The following is a 19,699-nucleotide window of genomic DNA, read 5'->3' as shown; positions in this document are numbered from 1 at the left end:
TTGCTGTCACCGACCTTTCAGGCAGTGCATTTCAGATCACAACTCGCCGTGTAAAAAAAATGTTTCCTCATGTCGCCTCTGGTTCTTTTGCCAATTACCTTAAATCTGTGTCCTCTGGTTACTAACCCTTCTTCCATTGGAAACAGTTTCTTCTTATTTACTCCATCAAGACTTTTCATGATTCTGAACACCTCTATCAAATCTCCTCTCAACCTTCACTGCTAAAGTGCGCATTATTAAACAACATCACTTTTAGTGTACAGCAATTTCATAGCTTGATGCCTCTAACAGCCCTTTCACTCTCTAATCTGCCTGGAACTTACGTTAGTGCTGCTGTACGGACATAGTTATCAGAAGCTGTTGTTCATTTGTTGTCTCCATTCAATTTAGCAGCAAAATGCCAAAAGAGAAGGAAAAAGCGGAGATTTTAAAAAAGAGAGTAAGTACAAAAATGCTTGAAATCTGAAATAAATAAGAAATGCCCAGCAGGTCAATCAGCATCTGAAAGAAAAAGATAGGTGAATGTTTCAGGGGACGTCCGTCACCAGAACTCCAAAAAAAGTGGGTCAGGAATTGAGGACATTTCCACTTTAAGTATTCTGTGGCCCTGGAATTTACGCTGTGAGTTACAGATGCAAAGCAGCTCATTTGAAATTCTCCTCCTTGATATTTTAGCAGGAATGTTGACCCGTTTACGTTAGACAGTAAATGTTTCCACTAAAATGGCGGAGAGAAGAAGTTCAACGGAGTTCATTAATGCTCACATACCAGTGCCCCCACCGTATTTCTTCAAGGCCTGTGTCTCTTTAGCATTACATCACTGCGGGGATATCCTCTAACTCTCCCGCTTGAGTTTCTAATTTGTCATATATTAAGCACAATGCGGGGATGATTTTAACTTTTATCACCAGGTAAAAACTGGGTGATAGCATATCAGCTGCCCGCGTTAAACCCGGCCTGAATTTCTTTTCCACTGTCTTTAAAATCGGGCAGAGTGCAAAACGGGCGGCCAATTCATGCTCCGCCTGATGATTAACGACAAAGTTACCCACCCCCCAAACTTTGACTAATGTGTAAATAAACAACAACCTAACAATCTGGGGAATCCATGGTCATTGAAACAGTTTCATTTTCTGTTTGCTGTGATTTTGTAGGATTCGAGCAAGATTCTCCCTTGATTCAAAGTTCTATTTTCTGCAGAGCTAATTGATTACAGAGCCGGTGCTAAAATATTCACAGGGCCCTCTCCGTCTTGTCAGGTTCCATCATACTCTTGTGTGTCGCTCATTTGTATGGCTCAATGCTGACAAATTGCAGTAGTTCAACCAGCAACGCTGCAATACTGTGAGCCATTTGCATGGCCTCACTTGTTTTGAATGGGCTGATAATGAGCCTCAACATAATACTCCCTTTCACAGCTTGGGGAGCCCGAGCAACGATGAATATCAACATGAACAGTGATGAATATCAACATGAACAGTGATGAATATCAAAAAGGTGTTAGATTGTTTATGAGGGCAATGCACTTTGTTCAAATGCAAGCTTGCCGTGATCTCTTGAACAGGTTTATATTGGAGTAGTGTTAAAAAAAAATGAAGTCAATTATTTGTGGTTTGACAAGTACTTTTTAAGATAATGTTGTTATCTTGAATGCATAATCGAGACTGACACTCCAGTGCAGTACTGACAGAGTCATCATCATCATAGGCAGTCCCTTGGAATCGAGGAAGACTTGCTTCCATTCTAAACATGAGTTCTTAGGTGACTGAACCGGCCAATACAAGAACCACAGTCCCTGTCACAGGTGGGACAAGTAGTTGTTGAGGGAAAGGGTGGGTGGGACCGGTTTGCCGCACGCTCCTTCCGCTGCCTGCGCTTGATTTCTGCATGCTCTCGCCGATGAAACTCGAGGTGCTCAGTGCCTTCCCGGAAGCACTTCCTCCACTTAATGTGGTCTTTGGCCAGGGTCTCCCAGGTATCAGTGGGGATGTTGCACTTTATCAGGGAGGCTGTGAGGGTGTCCTTGAAATGTTTTCTCTGCCCATCTTTGGCTCGTTTGTCGTGAAGGAGTTCCGAGTAGAGCGCTTGCTTTGGAAATCTCGTGTCAGGCATGTGGACAATGTGGCCTGCCCAGCGGAGCTGATCGAGTGTGGTCAGTGCTTCAATGCTAGGGATGTTGGCCTGGTTGAGGACGCGAACGTTGGTGCGTCTGTCCTCCCAGGGGTTTTGCAGGATCTTGCGGAAATATCGTTGGTGGTATTTCTCCAGCGACTTGAGGTGTTTACTGTACATGGTCCATGTCTCTGAGCCATGCAGAGTGCTATACTGACAGAGGCACTGTTCTTTGGAGGAAATGTTAAATAGAGGTCCTGTCTGTTTGCTGGTTAATGCGAACATTATTTGAAGAAGATCAGGGCGGTTCTCCTGGTGTCCTGGCCAATATTGCTTCCTCAATCAATATCAAAGATAGATTTACTGGTCAATCATCTATTATTGTTTATTGTGATCTTGTTGTGTGCAAAATAGCTGCCTTGTTTACCTACATAAGTATAGTATTCAGACTAATTCATATTAAGCGCTTTGAGACATTACGGAGAGACCAAATAAGGTGTTTTATAAATGTAAGTCTTTACAAACAGCTTCTTCGTGTTGATGATTCTTCTTAATCAGCACATTTTGGGCATAAAGGCTGATAAGTCCCCTGGACCTGATGCCTTACATTCTAGGGTCTTAAGAGAAGTGGCTGCAGAGAAAGTGGATACATTGGTTGTAATCTACCAAAATTCCCTGGATCCTGGGGCGGCCCCAGCAGATTGGAAAACCGCAAGTGTAACTCCCCTATTTAAAAAAAGAGGCAGACAAAAAGCAGGAAACTATGGGCTAGAACCTCCACTTCTTTTGCCTGCTTAACGCCCACAACGCCCATTTAACCGCTGAAATGAAGTATAACGTCTATATAGCGCCGATTTTGGCACAAAATGGAAACTGACAGGCATTTTTCGGAAACTTATCGTCGAGCGTTACTTTCGCCATGTGTTTAACACCAAGAAAAAATATTACTGCCCGTCCACTTTTTTTGGATGGAAGCAGCAGGACGGGCGAATTCAATGCCCATAATATTGCCCAGTGTTACTTGCTGTGCGGAATTAACGCCGAGATTCAATATTAACGGCCGGCGACTGTTTTTTGTCGTAACGAGCATATTTACCCAAACTAGCGGCCATGGAGATCGGCCATCGTCACTTTCACCACCTCGCACACATTTCGCCCACAATATCACTCGCTCAAAAAACCGCCCACAAAAAGTGGAACTAACCGGAACGAATCACAGTGTTATGGACGCCATGTTCTTGATCACATGTCGTGTCCTTTAAAAGGCTGCTGTGCTTCAACCTCGGCGGAGTTCGGATGTACTCTGCAGGTCGTTGGAGTTGATGTGAACATCTTTAAAAACATCTTGACCACACTGTGACCGATTGGAATTGAAGAGGTGTGTTTGTCGGGACATTCCTTGTTTGTGTGCAATTGGTAGAAAACAGAGAGCTACTGCAATGGGGCCTGTCCTTTCTCACCCTCTTTTGGTGATCAAATACATGCAGCAGACTCGACATTGCTGAAGGAACGCTGCACTGCATTATGTGCCCAATGTACGAAGGGACAGACAGATGAGGAGGATCAGAGGTTACACCCCCCCCACCCCCCCGCAAGTACAAGGAGAAGCATTCTTACCTCACCTTGCCCGACACCACCTGTCTTCGGAGACTGCGCTTCCACAAAGAGGTTATCACTGAGGTATGCCAGCTGATAAGGGAAGACCTGCAGCCTGCCAGCACCATCAGTCCTGCACTGTCCATCGAGGTCAAAGTCACCGCGGCACTCTCGTTCTATGCCTCGGCTTCTTTTCAGGCTACAGCTGGTGATATTTGCAGACTTTCTTAGCATGCCACACATCGCGTATTAGACAGGTCACAGAAGCCCTGTACGCATGCAGGAGGGACTTGATCAGATTCCATATGACCAGTGAGGCACAGAGTGAGAGGGCTCCAGGTTTCTCCAGAATTGCAAACTTCCCCAAGGTGCAGGGAGGAATCGCGATGTGGGCACCTTCTCAGGATGCTGAGGTTTCTAGGAACCGCAAGGGATTCCACTCCCTGAATGTCCAGCTGGTTGTCGACCACCAGCAAATTATACTGGCAGTGAATGCTCAATTTCCGGGCAGCATCCATGATGTGCACATCCTGCATGAGATCACTATATCTGACTTGTTTAACAATGAGCCACAAGGTCAATGCTGGATACTTGGTGACAAAGGATATGGCCTCGCTACCTGGCTGATGACCCCCCCCCCCCCCCCCCATGCGTGACACCACACCGAGGCCGTGAGGCGATAAAACGAGAGCCACAGAGCAACTCGCAATATTATGGAGAAAATCATTGGAGTGCTGTAGCAACGCTTCAGATGCCTGGACCACTCAGGTGGTGAGCTCCAATACCACCCTGAGCAGGTAGCTTAATTCGTAGTGGTCTGCTCCATGCTCCATAACTTGGCTATCAGCAGGGGACAAGAGTTGCCTGATGAGTCTGATAGTCCACCTCACCAGAGAGAGGAAGAGAAGGACGAGGAGGCGGATGCTGACATTGGGCCAGACAATCAGACTGATTCTGAAGCCATGCCCCCGCCCCCCTGTAGACTGCATGAAAGGGCCCATGGTGGCATGATAGCTGCAAGAGCCTTACATCGGGAGCTCATCAATGATCGTTTTGCCTCAAAGAACTTTGGTGTTATTTACAAGGCTGACACACTGCTGGGTGTGCAGGTCATACATCAATGGTGGGCACCACCTTGGTGACAGTTAAAGTTTACATTGGTTGAAGTTAAGTGTGATTATACCCTTTGATGTTAAGGAATCATGCAGAGAGCAAAATTCACCAGAACTCTCCCCTGTGTTTGGGCTCATTCGAACTATCTACCGAAAAGTTTGGAACTCTAAAATGCTTATGGAAGAAACTACGAACTTTAAAAGAATTATGAACTTTTACAAGACAAATTCAAGCCTGTGGGTGGACCTAGGGAACAAAGGAAGCCCACTTGATTATTGGAACTGTCTGGGTGTGAGGAATGAGGTAACCTGTCTGGAAGAATGAGTATTGGAAATCTTCCTCCACAAGAGACATTACCATCACAAATCACCCAGAGGTGGCTCCCCATCAACATGGGTCTGGACAAACCATTTTCAGCATATACATCACAAAGAGGCCCAATCCAGCCTGTATGTGAAAGGCTAAGCACAAAAGGACATTGCAATTACCAAACTAATATTTCCATCAGGAAACAGTTTTTCGAAGATCCACCCACCCAAGACATATCAACTTCAACGAGCCCGAGAAAATATTATAAAGAAGAACCAAGCCCGCCAAAATTATACAAAGGATTGTGAAGAGAATTGGTGGCAAGATTCGAACACTGAAATCGTATAACTGGCCATTGTTTTCAATAGAGGTTAGACAAGGTGAGAGAGACAAGGAGAGAAACCAATGTGACAGTTGTAAAACTAACTTCTCCAGCCTGGAAGTCTTGAAGTCCTGAAGGAAGGAAGAACATCACCATCTACCATTAACTATCAAAAGGATTGGTAAGCATAAATCCCTGCCTGCCCTGGAGTCTAACCTAGCTAGAATTAGGTATTGGGAGGTGGGAGGTATAATTTTACTGCAACCCCCTTTGAATGGGTAGTGTATGGTACTTTATTAGAATGATTATAAGTTTGACCTTGTACCTTTCCTTGTATTGTACTTTATTAGTATGATTATAAGTTTAACCTTGCACCTTTCCTTGTCTTGTTCTTTATTAGAGTGATTGTAAGTTTGGTTGTGTATTTTCTTACTAGAGTAAAACACCTGTATTACTTTGCCTGTAATAAAACCAAAGTTCTTTGCATCAAATCAGCATCCTCTGCACTTTTGTCACACATCACAAATAAATCCAGAGTACAGAACCCAAGGGAGGGGGAGCGATTCGAAACCGCTCAAGTTGGTCAGAAGGGAACCTGACCCCCTCATAGAGACCACAACACACCCTACAACGCCTCCCCCTTACAAAATGGCGACCGCGGCAGGACTCTGGTACACGGGGTGTGATGTAGACAGTGCTGGTTTGGGGCAAAGAACCAAAATGGAAGAGAGGATTTCCTCCTATGTGTATAAGAAAGTGAATGTAACTAAGGAATGGGTGCTTAGTCGATTGCGCGCTGAGCGTCCGGCTGACGCTGCAGCCTAGTGGACAGCAAGTAAAGAAGCAATAAAGAAAGCAATTTGGTTGGTCTGTCTACAGCGATGGGTCCAACTGCTAGGCAGAATGAATGAAACATTGCAGACAGAGTTATGGGAATGTGCAGAGAGCTACCAGGAAAGGGTTTTGTCAGAAGAAAGATTATCAGGAGAACTTCATAAGCTAAAACAGGAAAGGACCGAAATAATGGAAAGGTTTAAAAACAGTCAGGACTATTTTCAATGTCAGGTTACCGAGTCCAAAAGTAATGAAAAGTCACTGAGGGAGGAAAGCACTTGCCTCACCCTACAAGTAAAAGAGGTCCAGGAAAGATTAAAAGATGTGCAAGCAGTGTATACAGTAGCTAGCACTAATGGGTTTGAATCAGGAGACCACGGTCCTTGCTAGCAACAAATTAAAAGCTTAAACCCTGCTCTGTCCAAGGCAAAAGGCATGGTATGCCTAATAAGCCCGGGTATGCCCCAGGTAAACCTGGAAGAGAAGGAAGAAACTACCCGGCCACTACCTGTGGCACCGGTGACTACACCGGTTCAGCAGCAGGTGGGGCAAATCAGTCGCGGGACGGACAGGGATAGTAAGCCACCACCACCTGTAGCACCGAGTTTCAGCTCGGCTTGGCCGCAGGGAAGAGAGGGAGGCGAGCCAGAATAGGGAGAGCCAGAACCAGGGCCAAAGTGCCCGGTCCGGTAACAGAGGTTTGGTCCGCCCACCCTCAACGGGGGTCCAGGGCCCCTGGAAAATCAGTTTGTGGTCCCCCACACTCCCCACCAGCTTAGGGCTATGATAAGCCACCTGGGAAAGTTAACACCAAAGGGAGACCCCTCGGTTCACTTTGTGGAAGTGGAACAGGCAGGGGATATTAATGGGTGCAATAATGCAGAAATGGCAAAGATGCTTCTCCTATCTCTAGACAGCAAACTGTACCAGTCCCTCTCTACTGAGAGCAAAAGAGGACAGAAAATACTTGCTGCTGTCCAAAAGGACATTTTAGAAGCTATGGGCTGCAATGATGGGAGTCCCTTCTCTAGAGTAGAGAAAACGGTGCAGCTCACAGGAGAAACCCCACAGGCTTTCGCAGACCGACTGTGGCTGGTGTACAAAAGCGTCTGTAGTGGGGACATAGACAGAGATCACTTAAACCTGGACGAATTAGCACACTGGCTCCGAAGCCTAGTAGCTAACAGTTTACCCAGAATAAGAACCAAGGCTGAGGCCTGGTTCGACCCCAGAGATCCCCAAGCCACAGAACAGGGAGTGCTTAGGCAACTGACCCTAGCTTACAGAAATGGCAGAGGGACAGAAGAGCACCACAAAAGGGAAGGGTTCACAAAATCCGACCTAACCAAGATAAGAGGGGATGGCGCCACGAGGGGGGCAACCCCTCTGATACAAAACGTACCTGCTTTGGGTGTGGAAAGAGTGGGCACTGGAGAAGGGATTGTAAAAATCCTTGGAAGTATAGTGCAGGAAAGAATTCTCCAGCCCCTGCCCAAAAGACCGACAGATAAGCCAGTCCCTCCCCACTCATTTGAGACCTTTTTAACTGCGTTCCGAGCCATGTTAGATGGCCCTGGAAAGGCAGCCACCGCCACTGGTACCGAAACCCCATCTGCCCCCTCCCAACCAAAACCATGACTAGGACAGGCACAGCGGTCCACCTGTGTTCCCTCGAGTATGATGCGTGGGGGAGACCGACCGTACAGATGGAAGTGGAAAAGGTGAAAGAGATTTACCTTCTGGATGAACAGTACCTCAAGCACCCTTGTCTATGCAGCTAACCCCGCTGCCTCATCTCTGTCTAATGGGGTCCCCTACAGCTTGGTGGGTTTCACAGGCACTGAACAGGCTGGCTCATTCTCCGTTCCACTCTCCATTCATTTAGGTACACTCCACACTAAGTGGACTTGTGTCCTGATGAAGTGGGATCAGGAAGGGAGAGGGATCCTGGGGGCTGACTTCATCCTCGGCCACGGGATCCTAGTGGATTTAAGAAACCACTGTCTTTGGGAGTCAGTCTGTACGAGACAGGAGAGTGAGGTGACATTGTGCACCATGAAACCAAAGGAGGATTACGACCTTGAATCACTGGTCAGTAACACCCCTGTAGAATATCAAGAATATGTGAGGGAAAACCTTTGCCACTCACAAACACGACTGTGGGAGAATAAATGGGGTCGAGGTTAGCATAGATGGGGACCCCATGACCCAACCACAGAAACAGTACAACTTCCCCAGGGAGATGGAGGCAGACATGGAAACAGCCTTGGGTTCTTTAGTTAAACAGTGGGCATTGAGACCAATAGCTATCCATGTGAACTCTCCATTGTGGCTGGTTAAGAAACCAGACAACTCCTGGAGAGCCACGGTGGATGATCGAGTATTCAACCATAACATCCCCGCCTGTGCACCCACCGTTGCTGCCGTCGCCGACCTCATTGGAAGTATCCCAGCCTCTGCGACCACCTTCACGGTGCTGGATATTTCCAACGGGTTCTGGTCCATACCTTTAAGAAGGGAAGATCAGTACAAGTTTGCTTCTACCTTTAAAGGACAGCATTACACTTGGAACTGTCTCCCTCAGGGCTTCCACAACAGCTCCAGTATTTTCCATCAGTGTATGGCCAACTGTTTAAAGAGTTTCAGCAGACCCCAGCAATTAGTACAGTATGTAGATGACCTGCTCCTGTTCACCGATGAGGGGGAGGAGCATGGCCCACTGCTGGCGGAGCTGCTGGAGCTGCTGAAAGAAGAAAGATTTAAAGTAAACCCCAAGAAGGCACAGATCGGCCTGAAGGAAGCAAAATTCCTGGGACTGGCTGTGTGCGCTGGGGAGAGAGCCATTGACAAAGCTAGAAGGGAAGCAGTGCAGAAGTTACCTACCCCCAACACAGTTACAGGAGTAAGATCTTTTCGAGGGCTAACCGGGTACTGCAGAGACCTCATTGAGGATTATGCAGCCACAGCAGCCCCTCTGCTCTGAATCCTATACAAGGGAGTAGAGTGGGAATGGGACAAAGGTTGCGAGGCAGCATTTATCCAACTTAATATGTCCTTACTATACAGTACAAATGCACACGAGGCCCATACTAGAGAGAAGGTCACTCTGTGACCAGTAATCTTTATTTGCCAGCACTGAAGTGGAGAAGATGGGCGGAGCTTCCCCTTTTATACCTGAAAGTCCAGGTTAGGAGTGTCTCCCACAAGTTCACCACCTAGTGGTCAGTGTTCTCACGGTGTACAACTTAGGTCAGTTTATACATGGATTACAATGACAGTTGAATACATGACATCACCTCCCCGCCAAAGTCTTATTGGGCAGTGACTGGGCTCTCCTCCACTTCGTTCCGGTGTTCGGTCACCTGTGGTGGAGTGAACTCTACATCATGTTCTTCCTCTGCTTCTTCTATGGGGTTGCTGAACCTCCTTTTTGTTTGATCCACGAGTTTGCGGCAGATTTGTCCACTGGTAAGTTTAACTACCAGAATCCTATTCCCCTCTTTGGCAATCACAGTGCCTGCAAGCCATTTGGGCCCTGCAGTGTAGTTGAGGACAAAGACAGGGTCATTGACATCAAAACATCGCGCCCTCGCATTCCCGTCTTGGTAGTCACATTGTGACCGACGCCTGCTCTCAACAATTTCTTTCATGGTGGAGTGTATAAGTGATAACCGAGTTTTGAGCATCGTTTTCATTAGCAGCTCAGCGGTTGGAACCCCTGTGGGCGAGTGTGGTCAGGATCTATTGGCCAACAGGAGGCGTGATAAGCGGCTTTGTAAGGAATCTCCTTGGATTCTGAGCATCCCCTGTTTGATTATCTCCATTGCTCGTTCCGTCTGGCCGTTGGAGGCCGGCTTGAACGGTGTCATTCTGACATGGTTGATACCATTTCCTACCATGAAGTCCTGGAATTCAATGCTTGTAAAACACAGGCCATTGTCGCTGACCATGACGTCGGTAGACCATGGGCGGTGAACATTGCCCGTAGACTTTCTACCGTGGCAGAGGATGTGCTTGAATTGAGAATGTCACACTCGATCCATTTGGAATAGGCGTCTACTACAACCAAAAACATTTTTCCCATGAAAGGACCTGCGTAGTCCACATGGATGCGTGACCATGGCTTGGCGGGCCAGGACCAGGGGCCAAGGGGGGCTTCCCTGGGCGCATTGCCCAGCTGGGCACACGTGTTGCACCTGCGAACACAATGTTCTAGGTCTGCATCTATCCCTGGCCACCAAACGTGTGACCTGGCAATTGCCTTCATCGTGACAATGCCCGGGTGCTCATTGTGGAGTTCTCGGATGAACGCCTCTCTGCCCATCTGGGGCATGACTACTCGGTTTCCCCATAGTAGGCAATCGGCCTGAATCGAGAGTTCATCCTTGCTCCTGTGAAATGGTTTAAATTGCTCAGGGCATGCCCCGTACGTGGCTGCCCAGTCCCCATTCAGGACACATTTCTTAACTAGAAACAATAGCGGGTCTCTATTTGTCCAGACTTTGATCTGACGGGTGAGCCTTCGCTTTCGAAAGCTTCAACAGCCATGACCATCTCAGCAGCATGCTCGGTTGCCCCCTCGGTGGTGGTTTGTGGGAGCCTGCTGAGTGCATCGTCGCAGTTTTGTGTCGAATTGTATAGTCATAGGCGGCTAACCTTTTGTGCCCACCTCTGTATGCGGGCCGACGCATTTGCATTTATGGCCTTGTTGTCGGCCAAAAGGGACGTTAGGGGTTTGTGATCTGTCTCCAGCTCAAATTTCTTGCCAAACAGGTACTGGTGCATTTTGTTTACTGCATATGCACATGCAAGCGCTTCCTTTTCTACCATCCTGTAGCCCCTTTCTGCCTGGGACAGACTTCTGGAGGCATAAGCAACCGGCTGTAACTGACCCTTGGCATTAACATGCTGCAACACACACCCGACCCCAAAGGACGGCGCATCACACGTTAAAACAAGTTTCTTACATGGGTCATATAGCGTTAACAGATTGTTGGAGCATAACAAATTGCGTGCTCTATCAAAAGCCCTTTCCTGGCTGTCCCCCCAGACCCATTCGTGACCTTTGCGTAGGAGCACGTGTAGCGGCTCTAACAGCGTGCTCAATTTGGGAAGAAAGTTACCAAAATAGTTCAGGAGCACCAGGAACGAACGCAGCTCCGTCGTGTTACGGGGTCTGGGTGCTCTCTGGATCTTTTCCGTTTTGGACACAGTAGGTCTGATCCCGTCTGCTGCTAACCTCATCCCCAGGAATTCTACCTTTGGAGCTAGGAAGACACACTTCGCCTTTTTCAGTCGCAGACCTACCTGGTCCATTCTGCGTAGCACCTCCTCCAGGTTGTGGAGGTGTTCTTCAGTATCGCAACCCATGATGAGGATGTCGTCTTGAAAAACCACCGTCCTTGGAATCGACGTGAGGAGACTTTCCATGTTTCGTTGAAAGATTGCGGTGGCCGAGCGAATCCAGAACAGACACCTGTTGTACTCAAACAACCCCTTGTGTGTCGTGATGGTGGTCAGCTTCTTCGACTCACTCGCCAGCTCCTGGGTCATGTAAGCTGAGGTCAGGTCCAATTTTGAAAAAAGTTTCCCACCGGATAGCGTCGCAAAGAGGTCCTCCGCTCTCGGTAGCGGGTACTGGTCTTGGAGTGACACCCAATTGATGGTGACTGACCCATCCGCCTTTGAGCACGGCATAATCGGGCTCGCCCAGTCTCTGAATTCGACTAGCAAGATGATGCCTTCCCTCAGCAGGCGGTCCAATTCGCCTTCTATCTTTTCCCGCACCCCTCTGGCCTTGTAGTGTGCTGGCCTGGTGTCCGGGTTTATGTGAATCACTACCTTGGTCCCCATGAAAGTGCCAATGCCGGTTTGAAATAGTGAGTCAAATTTGTCCAGGACCTGTGAGCATGATATTCGCTCCACAGAAGAAATTGCATTGACATCGCCCCATTTCCAGTTCATGAAAGCAAGCCAACTCCTCCCCAGCAGTGCGGGACCGTCCCCCGGGATAATCCAGAGTGGCAATCTGTTCGCCGAATCTTTGTGGGTCACGACTACCGTGGCACTGCCTTGCACCGGAATGATCTCCTTTGTATATGTCCGTAGCTGTGCATCAATCGGCAATAATTTTGGCCTCCTGGCGTTGGACGCCCACAACTTGTCGAACTGTTTGATACTCATCAGGGACTGGCTGGCCCTCATGTCTAGCTCCATTGATACTGGGATGCCATTGAGGAGCACTTTCATCATTATCGGTTGCGTCCTGGTATATGAACTGTATAAGTGCTCCACATGAACTCGCTGAACTTCAGCTTCCAGCGATTTCCCCCCGTGTCCATTTGGCCTCGTAGGGCTTACATCATCCCCGTCCTCCTCGTACATCAACTTGGCTGCAGGCTTCCTGCACATACGCGGCAAGTGACCACTGACGTTGCAATTTCTGCAGGTATATTGCTGATACCTGCAAGCTCTGGCTGTGTGTTTGCCTCCACACCTCCAACATGAGCCATTGTTGGAAATAAAAGGCCCATTACCAGTCGATCGTCTCTGACTGTCTCTATAACTGTCCTTAAGCACACCATTAACAGGTGTTGATGGCCCCATTACTGGCCGCATTGTCCCTTGCGATGTCATGAATCGCCGTTCAGCTAGCCATTGTCTCTGTTGAATTCCCCCTTTGGGTTCGACTACATGCTCGGGCATGTCTGATTGCCCCTGTCTGCCTGGAGAACTGTGTGCTGCGTTAACAATGTTGACTCCGTGTCCATTTGCTGCATTTAAACCAAGACTTTTGTCAAACATCATTCTGGTCTCTTCCTCCCCTGAGATAAATGTCTGGGCCATCAAAGCCGCCGTTTCCAGGGTCAAGTCTTTAGTCTCAATCAGTTTCCTGAAAACACCAGCGTGCCCGAAGCCCTCAATAAAAAAGTCTCGCAGCATCTCCGCTCTGCATGCATCTGGGAATTTACATAGGCTCGCCAGTCGCCGGAGGTCTGCCACGAAGTCTGGAACGCTTTGCCCTTCTCGCCGGCGGTGCGTGTAAAACCGGTGTCTCGCCATGTGCATGCTGCTCACTGGTTTAAGGTGTTCCCTGATCAACTTACTGAGCTCTTCAAAAGTCTTGTCCGCTGGCTTCTCTGGTGCTAGAAGGTCCTTCATCAGGGAGCACGTCCTGGATCCACAAACCGTCGGGAGATGAGCCCTGCGTTTGTCGGCCGAATCCTGTCCCAGCCATTCCTTAGTGACAAAACTTTGCTGTAGTCTCTCAATAAAATCGTCCCAATCATCATCAACACAGTACCTCTCGTATGTGCTGCTAGTGGCCATGCTCGCTTGGTTTAAATCCCAGTTTCTTGTCGCCAATAATATGTCCTTACTATACAGTACAAATCTACACGAGGCCCATACTGGAGAGAGGGTCACTCTGTGACCAGTAACCTTTATTTGCCAGCACTGAAGTGGAGAAGATGGGCGGAGCTTCCCCTTTTATACCTGAAAGTCCAGGTTAGGAGTGTCTCCCACAAGTTCACCACCTAGTGGTCAGTGTTCTCACGGTGCACAACTTAGGTCAGTTTATACATGGATTACAATGACAGTTGAATACATGACACAACTGAAGAAAGATCTGCAGACCGCATCAGCTCTAGGGGCCATAGATGGGGGTAAAGCGTTTTTCCTGGAGGTAGCATCCAGTGGGGACAGCCTGAGTTCAGTACTGCTCCAAGAGCGGCACGGCCGGCTGAGACCAGTAGTCTACTCCTCCAGGATATTCACGGACGTGGAGAAGGGATACTCCAACTGCGAGCGGCACCTCCTAGCCACTCACTGGGCTGTGAAAAGATCACTGATCTTCACAGGGGTGTCCCCTATCACACTCCTTACCCACCATACGCCCACCCAAATGCTCCTGGCCGGGAGGGTTAAGGAAGGGACAGTGAGCAGTGCCGCATTGCTCGCTGGACCCTGCTCCTCTCTCAAATGGACCTACGGGTAAAGGGTCTCTGTGAGCCAAGACTCGCAGCCAACATGATCTATCCAGGGACAGCCCACCGGTGTTCCATAGAAGGGGTATGGGAAATTAACATAGGCTTTCGGGCTGGGTTACACTCCACGGGCCGAGAGATCTATGTGGACGGTTCAAGCATGGTATCTGCAGGTGAATGACTCACAGGCTGCGGAGTTTATGACCCAGAGGCAGGCATTGCCCTGGCGATTAAACTCCCCAGTACTATGAGCGCCCAGCATGCTGAATTGTCTGCGGTGGTGTACGTAGTCACACACCCTGAAGAATTCCCTACCCCATACACGATTTACTCAGACAGTATGTTTACATGCAATTCGTGTACAGAGTATCTGGCTATTTGGTCCCGCCGCGGATACACATCCGCAGACGGGAGACCCCTGGCAATTAAGCCCCTACTGGAAAAGACCATGAAAGCCATAGGGGAGGAAGGAAATATCTATATACGTAAGGTGAAGGCACATTCCACCACAGAACCCCATAGCGAGTGAAACCAGCAGGCTGACATGTTAGCCAAGCAAGGGGCCGGCACAGGCAAGCTCTGGGATCCGTACAACTCAAGACCCATAGCAGCAGTCAGGGGCAGGATGGGGATGGCAGGGAAGGCAGGTATAGCTTTGCCCCGGACCTAAAAATGGTCCAGACCCAAGAGCCCGTCCTCAAAACTGTTCTGAGCATGCTAGTTAAAGGGGAAAGGATAGACGGCCCATACGGCACTGCAGCAATTGCCATTAAAGAAGGCATGCTGTTCAGGGGGCAGCAATGGGTAGTACCACAACAACACCAGAGAGAATTCCTCCAGCTGGCCCACGAGGGTCCAGGAGCAGGACACCCCGGACCTGAGACCACTTGGCAATGAGTGGAACAGGCAGGGTGGTGGCCAGGACTCAGGGAAGACGTCTGCGAGTTCTGTGCTAGCTGTCTGGTGTGCGCGGCCAACAACCCCGACCCCCAGAAAAGAAAGGTGTCTATGGGACATATCAGGAGGGTAGAGGGACCCTGGCAGTCGGTCCAAATCGATTACATCGGGCCCTTACCCACTGCCCAGAGAGGTTGCAAGTACTGCCTAGTATTAGTGGATGTATTCACCAAATGGGTGGAAGCCTTCCCATGTCGAACAGCCATTGCCCTGGGAACAGCTAGGATCCTGGTCAGAGAAGTGTTGTCGTGATGGGGACTACCACAATACGTGGAGTTCGACCAAGGGAGTCACTTCACCAGGCAGGTGATGCAGGAGACCCTTAAGGTACTCGGCATCAAAGGAAAATGGCATGTCGCCCACAACCCGTAGTCATCCGGGCCTGTGGAGCGTTTAAACCACACCATTAAAGAAAAGATGTGCAAAGAGACAGGGGACTCCCCGTACGAGCTCATGACCGGCAGAGCCATGCGAACCCCCACCCATGTGTTAACCCCGGTACTTCACGGAAGGTCAGCTTAGGGAAGCGAACCGGGACAGCTTTGTCAGGAATCTGCTTGAACACCTTAAACAGATTCACTGGCAGGCTGCCAACAACATGGGAAAACAGCATTGGAGCAACCGACTGCTGCTTGAACCCCGCAAGCACCACGAGTGGGAGATAAGGGACCAGGTTATGGTAAGGAACTACGCTAGAGTAGGAGTCTTTGAGGCACTGTACATGGGACCGTACCACATTGTCGAAAAGGCAATGGTCTATATCATAAAACTGCCCTGCTGAACAAAGTGTTTCCACATAAATCAGTGCAAATTTTTTAACCCAGGGGCAGCAGCTAAACGCAAGGGACAGCCGAAACCTGTAAACCGCACTAAAGACAGAGACCCCCCAGCCAATGGCCCCCGACTGTGGAAATCCCACAGGGGACATGGCAGACCCACAGACTGCACCTAGGGGAGCAGTGGACTGTGTTACTGGAGGAGCTATCCCCCCAATCATTTGGGACTCAGATGCACCCCCAGCAGCCGGAGCCTTAAGAAGGACTCCCCGCACACCACGGCCAAAGACACCGTGGTCACCAGCGCTCCAATTTGAATGGTTCAGCCCCGGGAGAGGGACCAGCCGCAAAAGGGCAACTAAGGAAAGAGACCAGCCCGCGAGCAGCGACACCCAGCCGGTAGCCTCGGGCAACAAGGGACCCCCAGAAGAGATAGCGGTGGACCAGTCATCAAGTGAGAGTCCCCAGCCCATAGCCCTCGACAAGGCAGCCACCCCCAGAGGAGCAGTGTGCTGCAGCACTGGAGGGGACATTCCCCCGATAGTGTGGGACTCAAACCCACGTCCGGTCAGGGTACTTAGGGTTAGGTGGTGCAGACCGATCTATCACCTTGCTTGCTGGACACCCAGCGGGAGAAGAAGAAAAAGAGAAGGCGAGAATTAACCTGGCCACCCGGAGACGGGTGACAGATGTACATATATAGTGATGTGAATTTAAGGATGTTTAGCAATATGAATTTAAGTATGTTTAGTAATAAGTTAGAATAGAGTAAGATTATCTGTGTAATGATAAGTATATATGTATTAGTTAACTGGGATAAGGAAAAGAATCTACCTGTGCAGCTGTTAAAAGAAGCACAGGCTGGGTAACACCCGGGAGTAAGAAGAATCTACCGGTATGGCTATTAAGGAAGCACCGGTGAGATAACAAGCAGAATGATAAAGTTAAAAGCAATCAGTCCACAAGGAACTGAATAAGACAGCCAGTCAATTAAAGACTATGAGCCCAGCTTGGAACTCAGTCACCTTTGTCAAGCCAGAGAGCTTTCTCAGGGCTAGACAATCTGTTTTACGTGCCCCTACAGGAAAGAGGACAGCATGAGAAGGATCCTGTTCCTGCTCACCCTGATAAGGATGAGCAGCAGCGACCAAGGAGACGTGGAAGAATCCCTCAACTACGGATGTTCAGGAGGAAGAGCACCGATCGTAACCGCCGGGGGTGGCCCCCGAGACGTGGAAGAACTCGCTGGTTACGCCCACGAGGGAAGATAGCCAGGGTGGCTGGGATCTAATTCTACCCGCTACTCCAGCCAGGAAGGTTTTACCTACGGGGAGGCCTCAGTTCCATGCCCCCGGATGCGGATCATCGCTGCCCGAGTCAGTGTTACAGAGGGAAAACGTGTATGTTTGACTTGCAAAGGGAACGTTTCCCTGGGAAGATGGTGGTGGCTCAGAAAACACAGCAAGGACGCATGGGACCAGGAATCGGAGTGGGAAAAACTCGGTAATGATACGTACCGCACCATCATGGGGACACGGGAAGGAGTAAAAGTGTGTTGGGACAAATGGTGGGAATCCGAACAAGGAATTTATGTTTGCATGTGGGGATCAGAGAGTATTTGTCCCGCAGGCATACCGATCGCCTTCGCCGGGCAATGGCAAGATGAAAGGGAAGGGTTGGGCTGGGACTCTAGCCTACACGGGAGCACGGTCACACTTTCCCCACTCCCAATTAACGCCACCGAACTAAGAGCACACATTAAGAAACCCCTACCCACAACCCCGCCAATACGCACAGTAATAGAAAGGTGTCCTACCACCATCAAGGGACCTGGGAACAGATTAGTATTGGTACCGACCGAAAAGGTGTTATATCAGGGGGTACACTATGCAGTAGCTTCAGTAATATTAAACCTTACCGAGGTACACCTGCCTGCATGGTGCCTGAAGGAAACAGAGCTGCCCTACTTAGAGACATGTTCAAGAAATTTTATGAGTTAGACTTTGGAAATGTAGACAAAGCAGACCTATACACCCTAAACGCTCGGGACACCATGGGCTCAGGGAGACCTAGAAGGGGAATCATAAACAACATTTTCACTATCTACAATACAGCATCCTCTGTAATAAATAGCCGAGATGACATAGAGCTGCAAACACAGATAAACAGTTTAAAGACCCAATTGAGAAAAATCCTGAAACAGGAGAATACCGTAGTTGGATCAGAACTACACGAGGACCAGGCTATGACAGTCCATTTAAAAGAAATAGTGGCTGAGCTGGAAACACATGCACAAACAGTGAATGCACTTATACGGGAGGATAGAAACGTTTCTGACCAGGCTGCACAGAACGAGGTGTGCGTACTATATGGGGCATAGTTGGGCGAAGGCCGCAACAACAAGGTGTAGTCCCCTCTTGGATCAGGAACAAGCACCTCGCAGCCCTCCACCCGTACAGCAATTCACTAAACCTGTGCCAGCTCCGCCTAGCCTCTGAAGCCTACCCTGTCCCAGTAGACTGTGGGAAATCTAACCACACTATTATGGAAATAGTATTAAAGATGCCAGTCATGGGTGGGATAGCACGACCCGCACCGGTACACCAGGTGGAGAACATTGGAGTTATTCAGGGAGGTGCACACATTCGTTTCGCAGCGGTCCCACCCTATGTCATAAAGTGGGAGCAGGCTGTAACGGGTACTGACCTCTCCGGGTGCCGGAGCCAGGGTCCACACGTAATACTGTGTCCCCAGTACTTGAGTGCTCATTCAAAGTCACAGTGTGGGTTTAAAGCTGCTGGTGCACAGCCTATTAACTGCACCATGGAGGTAATGGCACAGGACCATGTCCCTCCACAGGTAGCATACACAGGGGCTGGGACATATTTTTTTTTAATGTTTTATTCGTTGCCAATCTTTCCAATTCTTTGTCAGATCAACTTGTCAGATCATAAACGCCAAAGGTCACCTTGCACCCATCAAGGATCACTCTGCGCCAATGATTTTGCTCTTAGCCAAAAGGCCTAGAGCCAAAGCACCATTCCTGGAAGTACTGCAATACCAGGTTCGTGCCATGGAGGTGGACGGGTCAGGCCCCCCACCCACCTCCTATTTCCAAAAAGCATAGGAGAACCACCTTCCTGATCCAGGGAGAACCACTTTCTGGTCATGGTTACTCCCCTGTCAGGTCAGTTACGCATGATCTTAGCCAAAAGGCTGGGACATGTTGTGTCACCACCAGTGCGCCCCACGACCAACATGGATACTTCTGGTGTCCAGTAAGTGACAGCAGTTTTTGCTTCAAACCTCAGGTATCAGTTCAAGTGACCCAGGAACGGATTGTCCCCATTCCTGAACCCTCCACTGTCTACCTCACTGTGAAGGAAAACATTACAAACCTGCAGGATTATGTTGTACATTTTGGCTATGCAATTCCCCCTCTACCCGAACATCTTATTGCTCTGCTAAAAGCTGTAATTATCTCACAAAAACACTTCTATACTCTAGAACAGAAAACCATTGAGATAGGGAAAAGGATTCTCGAGATCACCATTCCGCCTTGGTGGGACCTTTTCAGAAATATAGAGGTCCCAGTCTGGATCCGAATCGCTTCCCACACTTTAGTTATTTGTCAACTCGCGATTATACTTTACTTATGGTGTCTCACTTGCCGAGTGAAACGCAGAGGCCATCAG

General features: G+C 49.0%; 1 non-coding gene across 1 annotated transcript; it reads right to left on the bottom strand.

The window, feature by feature from the left end:
• Positions 1-19,031: 19,031 nt before the first annotated feature.
• On the bottom strand, positions 19,032-19,229 carry LOC139274294 (U2 spliceosomal RNA). Its single transcript, XR_011595442.1, has one exon. It is a non-coding gene; the product is annotated as a U2 spliceosomal RNA (small nuclear RNA).
• Between the last annotated feature and the right edge of the window lie 470 nt (positions 19,230-19,699).

Source organism: Pristiophorus japonicus, chromosome 9 (assembly GCF_044704955.1).
Source record: "Pristiophorus japonicus isolate sPriJap1 chromosome 9, sPriJap1.hap1, whole genome shotgun sequence".
Lineage (NCBI taxonomy): Eukaryota > Metazoa > Chordata > Chondrichthyes > Pristiophoridae > Pristiophorus > Pristiophorus japonicus.
The sequence above is the reverse complement of the archived record's forward strand: the minus strand, read 5'-3'. Positions and strand labels throughout refer to the sequence as shown.